This window comes from Delphinapterus leucas, chromosome 4 (assembly GCF_059928025.1).
Source record: "Delphinapterus leucas isolate spDelLeu-1000000601 "Yukka" chromosome 4, BTC_Dleu_Yukka2, whole genome shotgun sequence".
Lineage (NCBI taxonomy): Eukaryota > Metazoa > Chordata > Mammalia > Artiodactyla > Monodontidae > Delphinapterus > Delphinapterus leucas.
This window is the reverse complement of record NC_143132.1, coordinates 75,987,259-75,993,341: the sequence shown is the minus strand read 5'-3', so window position 1 is coordinate 75,993,341 and position 6,083 is coordinate 75,987,259.

The window sequence follows — 6,083 nt, the reverse complement described above, 5'->3', positions numbered from 1 at the left end:
CCACTAATTCTCGTAAGTTGTCCTTCATGGTTACTAGGACATTTCCAATATCTTTGCATTTGGGGTTCAGGAATGAGATTACATCAACCTACTGATCATTTAATTAAAATAATCAGGTCATTTTGAAGGGCAATATCTCAGGGATAACAATATCTTGACTTTTTTGCTCTTTTTTTGAACAACTTGAGAATTTCCATTTACAATTCTGAAGACAGCATAGGTGGAAGCAGTGGAATTACCTGAAGAAAGTTGCCAGATACACATTGAAACGATAATTATATTTATATTTCTGACCTCCCTTCAAACAAATAAAACATGGACAGTCTTAATCATCTCTGTATTTTAAGTCATTTCTGTGTTCTAAAGGGGAGAAATACAGAATGTTGAATAGTTTTTCCCGTATTTATAGGCCAAGTCTTTCAACTCCTAAACCAAACTATTAGGACCACTACAGTCACTCACTTGAAACCTTGAATTGGGCACAGGTTGCATCCAAGGCCCTGTTTCAGTTACGAAGGGGAACTCTTTACACCTCTACATTCTCCCTGCCCTCAACAAGCTTATAGTTCATCCCATCATGATCTTATTTGGCTCTTGTCTTAATCACCCACTCACCGTATGCTACCAGACAAGTTATTCAATCTCCAAACCACATCTGTAAAATACATCAATGATAATGACACGAGCAGTACCTATCTAACTGGGCTACTGCAAGGCTCAAAGAAGATGTGACCATAATGTAAAGTATTAGAATAAGCATGCTGTCATTAAAATATCCATTTAAATCAAGTCCCTCCTATAAAATCCAGACTTCCCAAAACAGGAAAACATCGCTTGTGATTCATACACACCATCATTCACTCCTGGACATAATGTATTTAACAAAGGCAGGAAATCTACTTGAAATGAATGATTAACCTTGACATTGTAATGGCAAACAAAATTTTCATTAGCGGAATATTGTCAATGTCCTTGTCTGTTGGGAACACAAAGGAGCCAAAATGAAAAAGTGTCTCCATATTTGAGGAACCCAGATTTCTGGTTTCTATCAGGAAACGTGCAAAACAGGCTCAATCCTTAAAATGAGGAACCAGGTGAGCACCCTGCACAGAGGGGAGGATGGAGGTGGAGTGAGAGGGTGACTGTGGGCAAGGGCAGTCAACAACCAGCTGTGGAGGGCAATCAGTCTCTCCTCATATATCATCCTGCTCTGAGATCAGGCCCCTGACTCAAACCTTGGTGAGTATGAGCTCACCAGCCTCTGACACCGCAAGCTTGACGGGCAGAAGAAGACCTTTTCTCCATGAATATTATCCCATACAATGGCTTTACTTCCATTTCCTTTTCTCTTTCAGATTGTCAGTTAAAATAGGTTGACAACAGCAACATAAACAACTACTTTCTAATAATTTGTGAATTCCTTTATGGTGCTTTATTCAACAGTTCAAAATTGAATTACTACATGTTATATGTTTGTCTGGTTTTGGTCATCTCTCAAAATAAGAAAGACGGTATATTTAATTCTTCTTTATGACACAGATTAGGGGTAGTATCCTTATTGCCCAAGTAGAGAAATTATCAATGTTTTGGAGAATGTCTGTTTTAATAAGAAACATAAGCTATAAATAATGTGAGCCAGGGGTAAGCTCCCTGCAGGGTTCTAACTGCATTGCAATTATTGACACAATGAATCCTTATAGCAACCCTATGAGGTATGGTCTGTCATTATCCTCATTTTATTTTATTTATTTATTTTTATTTTTTATTTTTTTGAGATATGTGGGCCTCTCACTGTTGTGGCCTCTCCCGTTGCGGAGCACAGGCTCCAGACGCGCAGGCTCAGTGGCCATGGCTCACGGGCCCAGCCGCTCCGCGGCATGTGGGATCTTCCCAGACCCGGGCACGAACCCGTGTCCCCTGCATTGGAGGCGGACTCTCAACCACTGCGCCACCAGGGAAGCCCTATCCTCATTTTATAAATGAAGAAACTGGGGCACAGAGAGGTTACGTTGCTTAGTCAGTCACCCAGTTAAGAATTGGTAGAGTTCAAGTGTAACTAATTTATTTCCAGAGCTCCTCTTTTATCCTCTGTGTTACACTATATGCCAATAAAAACATGATATCATGAATAATTATATTCATGTAATACAATTTAAAATAAGAATGTAATTATCATTTGCATTGATATAGCCTTTTACTGTTTAGAAATCATTTTCACATGTATTATCTCACTGAGTTTCTTAACAACCTTGTGGGAAAATTAAGGAGATAATAATAACTCAATTTTACAGATAAATTGAGACACCAGTAAGTGATGTACTCTCCCAGGGTCACACAAGCGATGAGTGAAGATACAGGAGTTTAATCCAGGTCTTCTGACCTCAGTGTCTCTCATGTCCCAATTAAGGTCACATAAAGAAAAAATGGGAATGTTATGTGTCCTTTCATTCACTGACCTCTAGTGCTCCCCTAGGAGGGTTTCACATCTTATAAATGACCTTGAAGGGATCATTCAATGTTGGAAAGAACCAGGGGACTCAAGTGTCCCAAATCTCCCTCTGCAGCTGGGCCAAAGAACCAGGGGACTCAAGTGTCCCAAATCTCCTCCCTCTGCAGCTGGGCCAGGGAACTAAGATGGTGGTTTTCTCACCCTTGGCATAAGAGGGTATTCTTTGGTTCTGAGATTGTGGCCTCCAAATACTCTCCTCCTTAGTTCAGTAATTTAAGTTGAGCTTCGTGAGAAAACTACAGGGAAACTAAATCAAAACAGAAATTAGAGAAATCTGTAAGAGGATAAAGTTACACTTTTTCCATTCCTATTCCTAAAAAAATGTACATTGGTTTGGCTTAAAACACATGTTTGGCACTTGGTTATTTTCCTTCCTAGCTGGATTGAGGATATTAAAAAACTGCCCCAAGTGATTCTCCATCATTTTAGCCCTTTTCTAATTTCCAGTGTCACCGATTCAGTGATACCCCTTCCTTCTAGATGAGTAATGTAGCTTGAAGATCCTCATAAGAATGTAAAACCCATAAGCAGAGGAAGATTGTCTATTTTACTTACTTTCCTATCTCCAGTGCCTAAAATATCACTTAGTATATAGCAGATGCTCAATAAATACTTAAATGAATTAATTAATGAATTCATCCATCCATCTATCTTTTTAAGTTTAAAATGAAACATTTATTCTTATATCAAGAAACAAACTCAGCTAATTCAAGGGTAGCCTCCACATTTCCAACTTGATCATCAATACTCTCAAAAATCTGCCTAAATTCAATCCATCTATTAAAATTGGATAGCCTGAGAGGGTACATGGTACCTAGATTTCTGCCCTGACCAACCTCCGCCCCTATATTTAGGTGTAGAGTTTCAGTTCTGATCTTTCCCTCTCTACTCTCAATTTCTCTCTCTCTCTCTCTCTCTCTCTCCCTCTCTCTCTCTCTCTGTCTCTCTCTGTCTCTCTCTCTCTCTCTCTCTCTCTCACACACACACACACACACACACACACACAAACACACTCACATTCAGAGAAGAAAAGGAATATAAGAATGAAAAAGAGAGCACAGACATCAAATAAAATGAGTAGTCAATTTTTAAAGTCTCAGAATATGATCAAAATGACCTTAAAATCGTTTGATAATCCTAACATTCATGCTGTCACCCATCTGTACTGAGCTGCTTTCTCCATGGACCTAGTTGCTCCATTTCTAATTTTAGATTCCAAATTTTCAGGGGATGGATCTTGTTGAAATAGCAGTCTCTTACAGCACCCGGCACATGATTGACACTCAAATTATATTATTAAAATTGTCATAAATTCACATTTTGTCCTCTGTGTGCACATAGCACTGGACTCTGTGAAAATAACAAGTAGTGAAAGACCTCACTGATCCTATTTGATATTTAATAAGATTTTATTGGAAATAACTGAAATATACAATCTGGTTAGAGAAAACTGTCAGGGGATCAAATGGGAGTTTTGACAAGGTGACCAGTAAGGTCCTTTCTAGTCCTAACTTTTTAGAATTCTCTAAAAATAAAATATAAAGTAGAAAGAATATGTGATTTAGAATAGATAATCTTTCTCTGCATAAAGTTACTTTGTCTGAGCCTAAGTTTATTTGCCTGTAAAATGACCTAGATTACTTAAAATAATATATTGAAAAGATAACACTGGTTTTTGAAACAAGGAACAGTATGCACGAGTGAATGAATAAATGAATGAATGAATGGATGGGTAGATGAGTAGATGGATGGATGAAAAGTAGCATCATTCATCTACAAACCTCTAAATTCACACTGTTAGGCTAAACAAAATAGCTCAAAACAAAAAATAAAAATATTTGGCAAGCTTCCTTTTGGAATGCTGTGGAGACAAGAAAATGTTCAAAAATTCCAGAGTAGTAAGTGAAAGCACTCAGTAAAGCACTCATTTTCACATAAAGTTATACTCCCCTGTGCTTAATTTTGCCCACTAATACAGCATACGCAACATGAAACCAAGAGGATACTGGTGTAGATGGTACACCATCTACAATCAAAGCCAAGATAGATAGATAGATAGTTGTAAATAAGCATTTCAGTGCTCAGATATCCAGAAAGGAATAAGATGATTGCATAAGCATATTTATTTAAACAGCATTTGGAGCAAGAAGGATAAATAATATTTTTGTAATGTTTTAGACAAGATATTAGTTTTTAAACATGCAGTATTAGCTAGAAGGGATCTCATGAGGTCATAATCCCATTCTAGATAATGTATACATATTGTAATCACTAGAAACCATAGAAAAGAAACCTCTTTAAACGTAAGCTAGAAAATTGTCTCTAGTTGGTTGAGTATGCTAAGAATACAGCAATGGAGAAGAGGGCCATTCCCTTCTCTTCATTTTTACAGTTCTTCCTCTCATCCATAAAAAGGAAAAAGACAAGGAAATAGCCATAGCTGGCTTTTAAAAGATAAGTAACCAGAAGCATTTATTATTTTCTGAGGACAAAAGCCAGGGAAAGGATGTTGACTTTATGTTTAAAATAAGTGGATTTTATTATAAAATAGATTCTAAATATGATCTATATATAAGAGTAGAAATAGAATTTGGGAGTGAGAATCATGACTTACATTTTTTGTTCCTGTGAGGATCTAGTACATCACTTTGACTATAGTAGATGCTCTGTAAATGTGTGTTGATTTAATTTTGACTTGAAAGTAATACATGCTCAGGATGAGTAAGAACAGTCTCAAGTTTTACCTTAAGCAAAACCTTAGGCATACTTTTATTAATAGTGGTATCACCTTTAGTCTCTGATAGCATCAGTTAAGTAGTAGCTATGAAAAAAGAGAAACAAACAAACAAATGTCTGATATAGAGGAAAACACAAGGTCTTAATCTGTGAATGTGTTTTCCCTTATCCCCTTTGTGCATCTAGCACAGATGTTGGGTTACCTTTTTCTGATGATGCTATGCTGATAAAACCCTAGTGTAAAACCACAACATTCTCAGAAGGGGAAGAGTTATTCCCTAAAGTGAGTAGAAAGTCATAGTTTCAGGCATCAGATAAAAAAAAGATATGGGCTTGGGAAGGTGCATTTAACTCTCGGAGTAAGGTATGCTCTTCTTTTTTGTACCTGGATTTTGAGTAATCCATCCACACTTAAAGTTTTCCTGACCGTTAAGGGAAGAAATCCTCTACCAAACAGAATCGGGCCAGAAACTATATAGGAAAACAACTTCATAGAGACTCCTAAGACACTAGTCTAGAGCTGTGGGCTCCAGAGAATGAACCATATCAAGTTATCTAGATGTTAGTTTCAAATTATCTCTGTGTTGTAATCTCCTTTGTTACACACTGACCTTCAGTACAGTCTTATATTAACCCCAATTTTTATGTCAGTCAAGGAATCATTGGGTTTTAGTTCAGGCCTTTTAGTTCAAATCACTCAAAAACATAAACTGAAACCTCTACATTTGAAGTATAGGTTAAAAGTATTTGAAAAAAACTCTCACCAAAGTGGGTTTAGAGGGAACATATCTCAACATAAAAGAGGCCATTAAGAAAAATCCATAGCTAACATTATACT